The sequence below is a fragment of the Micropterus salmoides genome, unplaced genomic scaffold, assembly GCF_014851395.1.
Source record: "Micropterus salmoides isolate LMB-PRFRI ecotype aquatic unplaced genomic scaffold, ASM1485139v1 Ms_hic_scaffold_4247, whole genome shotgun sequence".
NCBI lineage: Eukaryota > Metazoa > Chordata > Actinopteri > Centrarchiformes > Centrarchidae > Micropterus > Micropterus salmoides.
In genome coordinates, this window is record NW_024043648.1 from 1 (window position 1) to 12,996 (window position 12,996).

Below are 12,996 nucleotides of genomic sequence, written 5' to 3' on the forward strand. Positions count from 1 at the left end.
TCCTGTACACAGTGCTGTGTAAATGTTACATCGTGTTTTGAAGGCCCGTCTGGGGTGTGCAAAGGCAGCTTACGGCCATTCCGGCCTGGGACTGCCCGATCTCGCCTGATCTCGGAAGCCAGGCTTGGCAGGGCCTGCTTAGGACTTGGACGGGAGAGCGTCTGATCCTGGCTAGGGACTTCCAGGCGGACTGGATCCTTTTCCTGAATGTCCACCCAGGAATGAGCGTCTGTTTGTGAGTGAGGACCTCCGGCTGAAGGTGCCTTGTCGCTGTACCCATACCCGGGAACGGGTGCCTATTCCTGTCTGTGGACTGCCAGCGTGAACGGTGTCCCGGTTCCTGGATGTTTACCCAGAATCAGTGCCTGTGGATTCCAAGTGACTCTGGAGCACCTTGGACATTATGGGCAGAATACGTTTTTTGTCAATTAGCCGTAGAACATCTTTTGAAGGGCCGTTTGGGGCGCCTGAGTGGCTTACGGCCACACCGCTCTGGGCGCCCGATCTCGTCCGATCTCGGAAGCTAAGCAGCAGGGCCTGGTTAGTACTTGGACGGGTGACCGCCTGGGAATACCCGGTGCTGTAAGCCTTTTTCGCTTCGCCTTCGAAAAACGGCAGAGGGCGCTTCGGTGAAAGGAGATCTTTTGAACGTCTCTTTAGGAACAGCAGGGGCGCTGCTGCTGCTGCTGCTGCTGCTTCTTTTTCTCCCTATCCTGTACACAGTGCTGTGTAAATGTTACATCGTGTTTTGAAGGCCCGTCTGGGGTGTGCAAAGGCAGCTTACGGCCATTCCGGCCTGGGACTGCCCGATCTCGCCTGATCTCGGAAGCCAGGCTTGGCAGGGCCTGCTTAGGACTTGGACGGGAAGCGTCTGATCCTGGCTAGGGACTTCCAGGCGGACTGGATCCTTTTCCTGAATGTCCACCCAGGAATGAGCGTCTGTTTGTGAGTGAGGACCTCCGGCTGAAGGTGGCCTTGTCGCTGTACCCATACCCGGGAACGGGCCTATTCCTGTCTGTGGACTGCCAGCGTGAACGGTGTCCCGGTTCCTGGATGTTTACCCAGGAATCAGTGCCTGTGGATTCCAAGTGACTCTGGAGCACCTTGGACATTATGGGCAGAATACGTTTTTTGTCAATTAGCCGTAGAACATCTTTTGAAGGGCCGTTTGGGGGCCTGAGTGGCTTACGGCCACACCGCTCTGGGAGCGCCCGATCTCGTCCGATCTCGGAAGCTAAGCAGAGCAGGCCTGGTTAGTACTTGGACGGGTGACCGCCTGGGAATACCCGGTGCTGTAAGCCTTTTTCGCTTCGCCTTCGAAAAACGGCAGAGGCGCTTCGGTGAAAGGAGATCTTTTGAACGTCTCTTTAGGAAACAGCAGGGGGCGCTGCTGCTGCTGCTGCTGCTGCTGCTTCTTTTCTCCCTATCCTGTACACAGTGCTGTGTAAATGTTACATCGTGTTTTGAAGGCCCGTCTGGGTGTGCAAAGGCAGCTTACGGCCATTCCGGCCTGGGACTGCCCGATCTCGCCTGATCTCGGAAGCCAGGCTTGGCAGGGCCTGCTTAGGACTTGGACGGGAGAGCGTCTGATCCTGGCTAGGGACTTCCAGGCGGACTGGATCCTTTTCCTGAATGTCCACCCAGGAATGAGCGTCTGTTTGTGAGTGAGGACCTCCGGCTGAAGGTGGCCTTGTCGCTGTACCCATACCCGGGAACGGGTGCCTATTCCTGTCTGTGGACTGCCAGCGTGAACGGTGTCCCGGTTCCTGGATGTTTACCCAGGAATCAGTGCCTGTGGATTCCAAGTGACTCTGGAGCACCTTGGACATTATGGGCAGAATACGTTTTTTGTCAATTAGCCGTAGAACATCTTTTGAAGGGCCGTTTGGGGGCCTGAGTGGCTTACGGCCACACCGCTCTGGGAGCGCCCGATCTCGTCCGATCTCGGAAGCTAAGCAGAGCAGGGCCTGGTTAGTACTTGGACGGTGACCGCCTGGGAATACCCGGTGCTGTAAGCCTTTTTCGCTTCGCCTTCGAAAAACGGCAGAGCGCTTCGGTGAAAGGAGATCTTTTGAACGTCTCTTTAGGAAACAGCAGGGGGCGCTGCTGCTGCTGCTGCTGCTGCTTCTTTTTCTCCCTATCCTGTACACAGTGCTGTGTAAATGTTACATCGTGTTTTGAAGGCCCGTCTGGGGTGTGCAAAGGCAGCTTACGGCCATTCCGGCCTGGGACTGCCCGATCTCGCCTGATCTCGGAAGCCAGGCTTGGCAGGGCCTGCTTAGGACTTGGACGGAGAGCGTCTGATCCTGGCTAGGGACTTCCAGGCGGACTGGATCCTTTTCCTGAATGTCCACCCAGGAATGAGCGTCTGTTTGTGAGTGAGGACCTCCGCTGAAGGTGGCCTTGTCGCTGTACCCATACCCGGGAACGGGTGCCTATTCCTGTCTGTGGACTGCCAGCGTGAACGGTGTCCCGGTTCCTGGATGTTTACCCAGGAATCAGTGCCTGTGGATTCCAAGTGACTCTGGAGCACCTTGGACATTATGGGCAGAATACGTTTTTTGTCAATTAGCCGTAGAACATCTTTTGAAGGGCCGTTTGGGGGCCTGAGTGGCTTACGGCCACACCGCTCTGGGAGCGCCCGATCTCGTCCGATCTCGGAAGCTAAGCAGCAGGGCCTGGTTAGTACTTGGACGGGTGACCGCCTGGGAATACCCGTGCTGTAAGCCTTTTTCGCTTCGCCTTCGAAAAACGGCAGAGGGCGCTTCGGTGAAAGGAGATCTTTTGAACGTCTCTTTAGGAAACAGCAGGGGCTGCTGCTGCTGCTGCTGCTTCTTTTTCTCCCTATCCTGTACACAGTGCTGTGTAAATGTTACATCGTGTTTTGAAGGCCCGTCTGGGGTGTGCAAAGGCAGCTTACGGCCATTCCGGCCTGGGACTGCCCGATCTCGCCTGATCTCGGAAGCCAGGCTTGGCAGGGCCTGCTTAGGACTTGGACGGGAGAGCGTCTGATCCTGGCTAGGGACTTCCAGGCGGACTGGATCCTTTTCCTGAATGTCCACCCAGGAATGAGCGTCTGTTTGTGAGTGAGGACCTCCGGCTGAAGGTGGCCTTGTCGCTGTACCCATACCCGGGAACGGGTGCCTATTCCTGTCTGTGGACTGCCAGCGTGAACGGTGTCCCGGTTCCTGGATGTTTACCCAGGAATCAGTGCCTGTGGATTCCAAGTGACTCTGGAGCACCTTGGACATTATGGGCAGAATACGTTTTTTGTCAATTAGCCGTAGAACATCTTTTGAAGGGCCGTTTGGGGGCGCCTGAGTGGCTTACGGCCACACCGCTCTGGGAGCGCCCGATCTCGTCCGATCTCGGAAGCTAAGCAGAGCAGGGCCTGGTTAGTACTTGGACGGGTGACCGCCTGGGAATACCCGGTGCTGTAAGCCTTTTTCGCTTCGCCTTCGAAAAACGGCAGAGGGCGCTTCGGTGAAAGGAGATCTTTTGAACGTCTCTTTAGGAAACAGCAGGGGGCTGCTGCTGCTGCTGCTGCTGCTGCTCTTTTTCTCCCTATCCTGTACACAGTGCTGTGTAAATGTTACATCGTGTTTTGAAGGCCCGTCTGGGGTGTGCAAAGGCAGCTTACGGCCATTCCGGCCTGGGACTGCCCGATCTCGCCTGATCTCGGAAGCCAGGCTTGGCAGGGCCTGCTTAGGACTTGGACGGGAGAGCGTCTGATCCTGGCTAGGGACTTCCAGGCGGACTGGATCCTTTTCCTGAATGTCCACCCAGGAATGAGCGTCTGTTTGTGAGTGAGGACCTCCGGCTGAAGGTGGCCTTGTCGCTGTACCCATACCCGGGAACGGGTGCCTATTCCTGTCTGTGGACTGCCAGCGTGAACGGTGTCCCGGTTCCTGGATGTTTACCCAGGAATCAGTGCCTGTGGATTCCAAGTGACTCTGGAGCACCTTGGACATTATGGGCAGAATACGTTTTTTGTCAATTAGCCGTAGAACATCTTTTGAAGGGCCGTTTGGGGGCGCCTGAGTGGCTTACGGCCACACCGCTCTGGGAGCGCCCGATCTCGTCCGATCTCGGAAGCTAAGCAGAGCAGGGCCTGGTTAGTACTTGGACGGGTGACCGCCTGGGAATACCCGGTGCTGTAAGCCTTTTTCGCTTCGCCTTCGAAAAACGGCAGAGGGCGCTTCGGTGAAAGGAGATCTTTTGAACGTCTCTTTAGGAAACAGCAGGGGGCGCTGCTGCTGCTGCTGCTGCTGCTGCTCTTTTTCTCCCTATCCTGTACACAGTGCTGTGTAAATGTTACATCGTGTTTTGAAGGCCCGTCTGGGGTGTGCAAAGGCAGCTTACGGCCATTCCGGCCTGGGACTGCCCGATCTCGCCTGATCTCGGAAGCCAGGCTTGGCAGGGCCTGCTTAGGACTTGGACGGGAGAGCGTCTGATCCTGGCTAGGGACTTCCAGGCGGACTGGATCCTTTTCCTGAATGTCCACCCAGGAATGAGCGTCTGTTTGTGAGTGAGGACCTCCGGCTGAAGGTGGCCTTGTCGCTGTACCCATACCCGGGAACGGGTGCCTATTCCTGTCTGTGGACTGCCAGCGTGAACGGTGTCCCGGTTCCTGGATGTTTACCCAGGAATCAGTGCCTGTGGATTCCAAGTGACTCTGGAGCACCTTGGACATTATGGGCAGAATACGTTTTTTGTCAATTAGCCGTAGAACATCTTTTGAAGGGCCGTTTGGGGGCGCCTGAGTGGCTTACGGCCACACCGCTCTGGGAGCGCCCGATCTCGTCCGATCTCGGAAGCTAAGCAGAGCAGGGCCTGGTTAGTACTTGGACGGGTGACCGCCTGGGAATACCCGGTGCTGTAAGCCTTTTTCGCTTCGCCTTCGAAAAACGGCAGAGGGCGCTTCGGTGAAAGGAGATCTTTTGAACGTCTCTTTAGGAAACAGCAGGGGGCGCTGCTGCTGCTGCTGCTGCTGCTTTTTTTCTCCCTATCCTGTACACAGTGCTGTGTAAATGTTACATCGTGTTTTGAAGGCCCGTCTGGGGTGTGCAAAGGCAGCTTACGGCCATTCCGGCCTGGGACTGCCCGATCTCGCCTGATCTCGGAAGCCAGGCTTGGCAGGGCCTGCTTAGGACTTGGACGGGAGAGCGTCTGATCCTGGCTAGGGACTTCCAGGCGGACTGGATCCTTTTCCTGAATGTCCACCCAGGAATGAGCGTCTGTTTGTGAGTGAGGACCTCCGGCTGAAGGTGGCCTTGTCGCTGTACCCATACCCGGGAACGGGTGCCTATTCCTGTCTGTGGACTGCCAGCGTGAACGGTGTCCCGGTTCCTGGATGTTTACCCAGGAATCAGTGCCTGTGGATTCCAAGTGACTCTGGAGCACCTTGGACATTATGGGCAGAATACGTTTTTTGTCAATTAGCCGTAGAACATCTTTTGAAGGGCCGTTTGGGGGCGCCTGAGTGGCTTACGGCCACACCGCTCTGGGAGCGCCCGATCTCGTCCGATCTCGGAAGCTAAGCAGAGCAGGGCCTGGTTAGTACTTGGACGGGTGACCGCCTGGGAATACCCGGTGCTGTAAGCCTTTTTCGCTTCGCCTTCGAAAAACGGCAGAGGGCGCTTCGGTGAAAGGAGATCTTTTGAACGTCTCTTTAGGAAACAGCAGGGGCGCTGCTGCTGCTGCTGCTGCTGCTTCTTTTCTCCCTATCCTGTACACAGTGCTGTGTAAATGTTACATCGTGTTTTGAAGGCCCGTCTGGGGTGTGCAAAGGCAGCTTACGGCCATTCCGGCCTGGGACTGCCCGATCTCGCCTGATCTCGGAAGCCAGGCTTGGCAGGGCCTGCTTAGGACTTGGACGGGAGAGCGTCTGATCCTGGCTAGGGACTTCCAGGCGGACTGGATCCTTTTCCTGAATGTCCACCCAGGAATGAGCGTCTGTTTGTGAGTGAGGACCTCCGGCTGAAGGTGGCCTTGTCGCTGTACCCATACCCGGGAACGGGTGCCTATTCCTGTCTGTGGACTGCCAGCGTGAACGGTGTCCCGGTTCCTGGATGTTTACCCAGGAATCAGTGCCTGTGGATTCCAAGTGACTCTGGAGCACCTTGGACATTATGGGCAGAATACGTTTTTTGTCAATTAGCCGTAGAACATCTTTTGAAGGGCCGTTTGGGGGCGCCTGAGTGGCTTACGGCCACACCGCTCTGGGAGCGCCCGATCTCGTCCGATCTCGGAAGCTAAGCAGAGCAGGGCCTGGTTAGTACTTGGACGGGTGACCGCCTGGGAATACCCGGTGCTGTAAGCCTTTTTCGCTTCGCCTTCGAAAAACGGCAGAGGGCGCTTCGGTGAAAGGAGATCTTTTGAACGTCTCTTTAGGAAACAGCAGGGGGCGCTGCTGCTGCTGCTGCTGCTGCTGCTCTCTTTTTCTCCCTATCCTGTACACAGTGCTGTGTAAATGTTACATCGTGTTTTGAAGGCCCGTCTGGGGTGTGCAAAGGCAGCTTACGGCCATTCCGGCCTGGGACTGCCCGATCTCGCCTGATCTCGGAAGCCAGGCTTGGCAGGGCCTGCTTAGGACTTGGACGGGAGAGCGTCTGATCCTGGCTAGGGACTTCCAGGCGGACTGGATCCTTTTCCTGAATGTCCACCCAGGAATGAGCGTCTGTTTGTGAGTGAGGACCTCCGGCTGAAGGTGGCCTTGTCGCTGTACCCATACCCGGGAACGGGTGCCTATTCCTGTCTGTGGACTGCCAGCGTGAACGGTGTCCCGGTTCCTGGATGTTTACCCAGGAATCAGTGCCTGTGGATTCCAAGTGACTCTGGAGCACCTTGGACATTATGGGCAGAATACGTTTTTTGTCAATTAGCCGTAGAACATCTTTTGAAGGGCCGTTTGGGGGCGCCTGAGTGGCTTACGGCCACACCGCTCTGGGAGCGCCCGATCTCGTCCGATCTCGGAAGCTAAGCAGAGCAGGGCCTGGTTAGTACTTGGACGGGTGACCGCCTGGGAATACCCGGTGCTGTAAGCCTTTTTCGCTTCGCCTTCGAAAAACGGCAGAGGGCGCTTCGGTGAAAGGAGATCTTTTGAACGTCTCTTTAGGAAACAGCAGGGGGCGCTGCTGCTGCTGCTGCTGCTGCTTCTTTTTCTCCCTATCCTGTACACAGTGCTGTGTAAATGTTACATCGTGTTTTGAAGGCCCGTCTGGGGTGTGCAAAGGCAGCTTACGGCCATTCCGGCCTGGGACTGCCCGATCTCGCCTGATCTCGGAAGCCAGGCTTGGCAGGGCCTGCTTAGGACTTGGACGGGAGAGCGTCTGATCCTGGCTAGGGACTTCCAGGCGGACTGGATCCTTTTCCTGAATGTCCACCCAGGAATGAGCGTCTGTTTGTGAGTGAGGACCTCCGGCTGAAGGTGGCCTTGTCGCTGTACCCATACCCGGGAACGGGTGCCTATTCCTGTCTGTGGACTGCCAGCGTGAACGGTGTCCCGGTTCCTGGATGTTTACCCAGGAATCAGTGCCTGTGGATTCCAAGTGACTCTGGAGCACCTTGGACATTATGGGCAGAATACGTTTTTTGTCAATTAGCCGTAGAACATCTTTTGAAGGGCCGTTTGGGGGCGCCTGAGTGGCTTACGGCCACACCGCTCTGGGAGCGCCCGATCTCGTCCGATCTCGGAAGCTAAGCAGAGCAGGGCCTGGTTAGTACTTGGACGGGTGACCGCCTGGGAATACCCGGTGCTGTAAGCCTTTTTCGCTTCGCCTTCGAAAAACGGCAGAGGGCGCTTCGGTGAAAGGAGATCTTTTGAACGTCTCTTTAGGAAACAGCAGGGCCGCTGCTGCTGCTGCTGCTGCTGCTTCTTTTTCTCCCTATCCTGTACACAGTGCTGTGTAAATGTTACATCGTGTTTTGAAGGCCCGTCTGGGGTGTGCAAAGGCAGCTTACGGCCATTCCGGCCTGGGACTGCCCGATCTCGCCTGATCTCGGAAGCCAGGCTTGGCAGGGCCTGCTTAGGACTTGGACGGGAGAGCGTCTGATCCTGGCTAGGGACTTCCAGGCGGACTGGATCCTTTTCCTGAATGTCCACCCAGGAATGAGCGTCTGTTTGTGAGTGAGGACCTCCGGCTGAAGGTGGCCTTGTCGCTGTACCCATACCCGGGAACGGGTGCCTATTCCTGTCTGTGGACTGCCAGCGTGAACGGTGTCCCGGTTCCTGGATGTTTACCCAGGAATCAGTGCCTGTGGATTCCAAGTGACTCTGGAGCACCTTGGACATTATGGGCAGAATACGTTTTTTGTCAATTAGCCGTAGAACATCTTTTGAAGGGCCGTTTGGGGGCGCCTGAGTGGCTTACGGCCACACCGCTCTGGGAGCGCCCGATCTCGTCCGATCTCGGAAGCTAAGCAGAGCAGGGCCTGGTTAGTACTTGGACGGGTGACCGCCTGGGAATACCCGGTGCTGTAAGCCTTTTTCGCTTCGCCTTCGAAAAACGGCAGAGGGCGCTTCGGTGAAAGGAGATCTTTTGAACGTCTCTTTAGGAAACAGCAGGGGGCTGCTGCTGCTGCTGCTGCTGCTGCTCTTTTTCTCCCTATCCTGTACACAGTGCTGTGTAAATGTTACATCGTGTTTTGAAGGCCCGTCTGGGGTGTGCAAAGGCAGCTTACGGCCATTCCGGCCTGGGACTGCCCGATCTCGCCTGATCTCGGAAGCCAGGCTTGGCAGGGCCTGCTTAGGACTTGGACGGGAGAGCGTCTGATCCTGGCTAGGGACTTCCAGGCGGACTGGATCCTTTTCCTGAATGTCCACCCAGGAATGAGCGTCTGTTTGTGAGTGAGGACCTCCGGCTGAAGGTGGCCTTGTCGCTGTACCCATACCCGGGAACGGGTGCCTATTCCTGTCTGTGGACTGCCAGCGTGAACGGTGTCCCGGTTCCTGGATGTTTACCCAGGAATCAGTGCCTGTGGATTCCAAGTGACTCTGGAGCACCTTGGACATTATGGGCAGAATACGTTTTTTGTCAATTAGCCGTAGAACATCTTTTGAAGGGCCGTTTGGGGGCGCCTGAGTGGCTTACGGCCACACCGCTCTGGGAGCGCCCGATCTCGTCCGATCTCGGAAGCTAAGCAGAGCAGGGCCTGGTTAGTACTTGGACGGGTGACCGCCTGGGAATACCCGGTGCTGTAAGCCTTTTTCGCTTCGCCTTCGAAAAACGGCAGAGGGCGCTTCGGTGAAAGGAGATCTTTTGAACGTCTCTTTAGGAAACAGCAGGGGCGCTGCTGCTGCTGCTGCTGCTGCTGCTTCTTTTTCTCCCTATCCTGTACACAGTGCTGTGTAAATGTTACATCGTGTTTTGAAGGCCCGTCTGGGGTGTGCAAAGGCAGCTTACGGCCATTCCGGCCTGGGACTGCCCGATCTCGCCTGATCTCGGAAGCCAGGCTTGGCAGGGCCTGCTTAGGACTTGGACGGGAGAGCGTCTGATCCTGGCTAGGGACTTCCAGGCGGACTGGATCCTTTTCCTGAATGTCCACCCAGGAATGAGCGTCTGTTTGTGAGTGAGGACCTCCGGCTGAAGGTGGCCTTGTCGCTGTACCCATACCCGGGAACGGGTGCCTATTCCTGTCTGTGGACTGCCAGCGTGAACGGTGTCCCGGTTCCTGGATGTTTACCCAGGAATCAGTGCCTGTGGATTCCAAGTGACTCTGGAGCACCTTGGACATTATGGGCAGAATACGTTTTTTGTCAATTAGCCGTAGAACATCTTTTGAAGGGCCGTTTGGGGGCGCCTGAGTGGCTTACGGCCACACCGCTCTGGGAGCGCCCGATCTCGTCCGATCTCGGAAGCTAAGCAGAGCAGGGCCTGGTTAGTACTTGGACGGGTGACCGCCTGGGAATACCCGGTGCTGTAAGCCTTTTTCGCTTCGCCTTCGAAAAACGGCAGAGGGCGCTTCGGTGAAAGGAGATCTTTTGAACGTCTCTTTAGGAAACAGCAGGGGCGCTGCTGCTGCTGCTGCTGCTGCTGCTGCTTCTTTTTCTCCCTATCCTGTACACAGTGCTGTGTAAATGTTACATCGTGTTTTGAAGGCCCGTCTGGGGTGTGCAAAGGCAGCTTACGGCCATTCCGGCCTGGGACTGCCCGATCTCGCCTGATCTCGGAAGCCAGGCTTGGCAGGGCCTGCTTAGGACTTGGACGGGAGAGCGTCTGATCCTGGCTAGGGACTTCCAGGCGGACTGGATCCTTTTCCTGAATGTCCACCCAGGAATGAGCGTCTGTTTGTGAGTGAGGACCTCCGGCTGAAGGTGGCCTTGTCGCTGTACCCATACCCGGGAACGGGTGCCTATTCCTGTCTGTGGACTGCCAGCGTGAACGGTGTCCCGGTTCCTGGATGTTTACCCAGGAATCAGTGCCTGTGGATTCCAAGTGACTCTGGAGCACCTTGGACATTATGGGCAGAATACGTTTTTTGTCAATTAGCCGTAGAACATCTTTTGAAGGGCCGTTTGGGGGCGCCTGAGTGGCTTACGGCCACACCGCTCTGGGAGCGCCCGATCTCGTCCGATCTCGGAAGCTAAGCAGAGCAGGGCCTGGTTAGTACTTGGACGGGTGACCGCCTGGGAATACCCGGTGCTGTAAGCCTTTTTCGCTTCGCCTTCGAAAAACGGCAGAGGGCGCTTCGGTGAAAGGAGATCTTTTGAACGTCTCTTTAGGAAACAGCAGGGCCGCTGCTGCTGCTGCTGCTGCTGCTTCTTTTTCTCCCTATCCTGTACACAGTGCTGTGTAAATGTTACATCGTGTTTTGAAGGCCCGTCTGGGGTGTGCAAAGGCAGCTTACGGCCATTCCGGCCTGGGACTGCCCGATCTCGCCTGATCTCGGAAGCCAGGCTTGGCAGGGCCTGCTTAGGACTTGGACGGGAGAGCGTCTGATCCTGGCTAGGGACTTCCAGGCGGACTGGATCCTTTTCCTGAATGTCCACCCAGGAATGAGCGTCTGTTTGTGAGTGAGGACCTCCGGCTGAAGGTGGCCTTGTCGCTGTACCCATACCCGGGAACGGGTGCCTATTCCTGTCTGTGGACTGCCAGCGTGAACGGTGTCCCGGTTCCTGGATGTTTACCCAGGAATCAGTGCCTGTGGATTCCAAGTGACTCTGGAGCACCTTGGACATTATGGGCAGAATACGTTTTTTGTCAATTAGCCGTAGAACATCTTTTGAAGGGCCGTTTGGGGGCGCCTGAGTGGCTTACGGCCACACCGCTCTGGGAGCGCCCGATCTCGTCCGATCTCGGAAGCTAAGCAGAGCAGGGCCTGGTTAGTACTTGGACGGGTGACCGCCTGGGAATACCCGGTGCTGTAAGCCTTTTTCGCTTCGCCTTCGAAAAACGGCAGAGGGCGCTTCGGTGAAAGGAGATCTTTTGAACGTCTCTTTAGGAAACAGCAGGGCCGCTGCTGCTGCTGCTGCTGCTGCTTCTTTTTCTCCCTATCCTGTACACAGTGCTGTGTAAATGTTACATCGTGTTTTGAAGGCCCGTCTGGGGTGTGCAAAGGCAGCTTACGGCCATTCCGGCCTGGGACTGCCCGATCTCGCCTGATCTCGGAAGCCAGGCTTGGCAGGGCCTGCTTAGGACTTGGACGGGAGAGCGTCTGATCCTGGCTAGGGACTTCCAGGCGGACTGGATCCTTTTCCTGAATGTCCACCCAGGAATGAGCGTCTGTTTGTGAGTGAGGACCTCCGGCTGAAGGTGGCCTTGTCGCTGTACCCATACCCGGGAACGGGTGCCTATTCCTGTCTGTGGACTGCCAGCGTGAACGGTGTCCCGGTTCCTGGATGTTTACCCAGGAATCAGTGCCTGTGGATTCCAAGTGACTCTGGAGCACCTTGGACATTATGGGCAGAATACGTTTTTTGTCAATTAGCCGTAGAACATCTTTTGAAGGGCCGTTTGGGGGCGCCTGAGTGGCTTACGGCCACACCGCTCTGGGAGCGCCCGATCTCGTCCGATCTCGGAAGCTAAGCAGAGCAGGGCCTGGTTAGTACTTGGACGGGTGACCGCCTGGGAATACCCGGTGCTGTAAGCCTTTTTCGCTTCGCCTTCGAAAAACGGCAGAGGGCGCTTCGGTGAAAGGAGATCTTTTGAACGTCTCTTTAGGAAACAGCAGGGGGCGCTGCTGCTGCTGCTGCTGCTGCTTCTTTTTCTCCCTATCCTGTACACAGTGCTGTGTAAATGTTACATCGTGTTTTGAAGGCCCGTCTGGGGTGTGCAAAGGCAGCTTACGGCCATTCCGGCCTGGGACTGCCCGATCTCGCCTGATCTCGGAAGCCAGGCTTGGCAGGGCCTGCTTAGGACTTGGACGGGAGAGCGTCTGATCCTGGCTAGGGACTTCCAGGCGGACTGGATCCTTTTCCTGAATGTCCACCCAGGAATGAGCGTCTGTTTGTGAGTGAGGACCTCCGGCTGAAGGTGGCCTTGTCGCTGTACCCATACCCGGGAACGGGTGCCTATTCCTGTCTGTGGACTGCCAGCGTGAACGGTGTCCCGGTTCCTGGATGTTTACCCAGGAATCAGTGCCTGTGGATTCCAAGTGACTCTGGAGCACCTTGGACATTATGGGCAGAATACGTTTTTTGTCAATTAGCCGTAGAACATCTTTTGAAGGGCCGTTTGGGGGCGCCTGAGTGGCTTACGGCCACACCGCTCTGGGAGCGCCCGATCTCGTCCGATCTCGGAAGCTAAGCAGAGCAGGGCCTGGTTAGTACTTGGACGGGTGACCGCCTGGGAATACCCGGTGCTGTAAGCCTTTTTCGCTTCGCCTTCGAAAAACGGCAGAGGGCGCTTCGGTGAAAGGAGATCTTTTGAACGTCTCTTTAGGAAACAGCAGGGGCGCTGCTGCTGCTGCTGCTGCTGCTGCTTCTTTTTCTCCCTATCCTGTACACAGTGCTGTGTAAATGTTACATCGTGTTTTGAAGGCCCGTCTGGGGTGTGC

At 56.4% G+C, this 12,996-nt stretch overlaps 16 non-coding genes and 2 pseudogenes across 16 annotated transcripts; all 18 read left to right on the forward strand.

Moving 5' to 3' along the window:
* The first annotated feature begins 474 nt into the window (after positions 1–474).
* Positions 475–589, forward strand: LOC119887675 (annotated as a pseudogene).
* Positions 590–1,183: 594 nt separating this feature from the next.
* On the forward strand, positions 1,184–1,301 carry LOC119887673. Its single transcript, XR_005441791.1, has one exon. It is a non-coding gene; the product is annotated as a 5S ribosomal RNA (ribosomal RNA).
* A 599-nt stretch (positions 1,302–1,900) lies between these two features.
* Positions 1,901–2,018, forward strand: LOC119887669. The gene has a single exon (XR_005441788.1). It is a non-coding gene; the product is annotated as a 5S ribosomal RNA (ribosomal RNA).
* A 595-nt stretch (positions 2,019–2,613) lies between these two features.
* On the forward strand, positions 2,614–2,729 carry LOC119887676 (annotated as a pseudogene).
* Positions 2,730–3,324: 595 nt separating this feature from the next.
* LOC119887631 lies at positions 3,325–3,443 on the forward strand. Its single transcript, XR_005441752.1, has one exon. It is a non-coding gene; the product is annotated as a 5S ribosomal RNA (ribosomal RNA).
* Positions 3,444–4,044: 601 nt separating this feature from the next.
* On the forward strand, positions 4,045–4,163 carry LOC119887643. The gene has a single exon (XR_005441763.1). It is a non-coding gene; the product is annotated as a 5S ribosomal RNA (ribosomal RNA).
* Positions 4,164–4,766: 603 nt separating this feature from the next.
* LOC119887655 lies at positions 4,767–4,885 on the forward strand. The gene has a single exon (XR_005441774.1). It is a non-coding gene; the product is annotated as a 5S ribosomal RNA (ribosomal RNA).
* A 600-nt stretch (positions 4,886–5,485) lies between these two features.
* LOC119887666 lies at positions 5,486–5,604 on the forward strand. The gene has a single exon (XR_005441785.1). It is a non-coding gene; the product is annotated as a 5S ribosomal RNA (ribosomal RNA).
* Positions 5,605–6,203: 599 nt separating this feature from the next.
* LOC119887678 lies at positions 6,204–6,322 on the forward strand. Its single transcript, XR_005441792.1, has one exon. It is a non-coding gene; the product is annotated as a 5S ribosomal RNA (ribosomal RNA).
* A 605-nt stretch (positions 6,323–6,927) lies between these two features.
* LOC119887632 lies at positions 6,928–7,046 on the forward strand. Its single transcript, XR_005441753.1, has one exon. It is a non-coding gene; the product is annotated as a 5S ribosomal RNA (ribosomal RNA).
* A 601-nt stretch (positions 7,047–7,647) lies between these two features.
* Positions 7,648–7,766, forward strand: LOC119887633. The gene has a single exon (XR_005441754.1). It is a non-coding gene; the product is annotated as a 5S ribosomal RNA (ribosomal RNA).
* A 600-nt stretch (positions 7,767–8,366) lies between these two features.
* Positions 8,367–8,485, forward strand: LOC119887634. Its single transcript, XR_005441755.1, has one exon. It is a non-coding gene; the product is annotated as a 5S ribosomal RNA (ribosomal RNA).
* Positions 8,486–9,086: 601 nt separating this feature from the next.
* LOC119887635 lies at positions 9,087–9,205 on the forward strand. The gene has a single exon (XR_005441756.1). It is a non-coding gene; the product is annotated as a 5S ribosomal RNA (ribosomal RNA).
* A 603-nt stretch (positions 9,206–9,808) lies between these two features.
* Positions 9,809–9,927, forward strand: LOC119887636. Its single transcript, XR_005441757.1, has one exon. It is a non-coding gene; the product is annotated as a 5S ribosomal RNA (ribosomal RNA).
* Positions 9,928–10,533: 606 nt separating this feature from the next.
* Positions 10,534–10,652, forward strand: LOC119887637. The gene has a single exon (XR_005441758.1). It is a non-coding gene; the product is annotated as a 5S ribosomal RNA (ribosomal RNA).
* A 600-nt stretch (positions 10,653–11,252) lies between these two features.
* On the forward strand, positions 11,253–11,371 carry LOC119887639. Its single transcript, XR_005441759.1, has one exon. It is a non-coding gene; the product is annotated as a 5S ribosomal RNA (ribosomal RNA).
* Positions 11,372–11,971: 600 nt separating this feature from the next.
* Positions 11,972–12,090, forward strand: LOC119887640. The gene has a single exon (XR_005441760.1). It is a non-coding gene; the product is annotated as a 5S ribosomal RNA (ribosomal RNA).
* A 601-nt stretch (positions 12,091–12,691) lies between these two features.
* On the forward strand, positions 12,692–12,810 carry LOC119887641. The gene has a single exon (XR_005441761.1). It is a non-coding gene; the product is annotated as a 5S ribosomal RNA (ribosomal RNA).
* Positions 12,811–12,996: the final 186 nt, after the last annotated feature.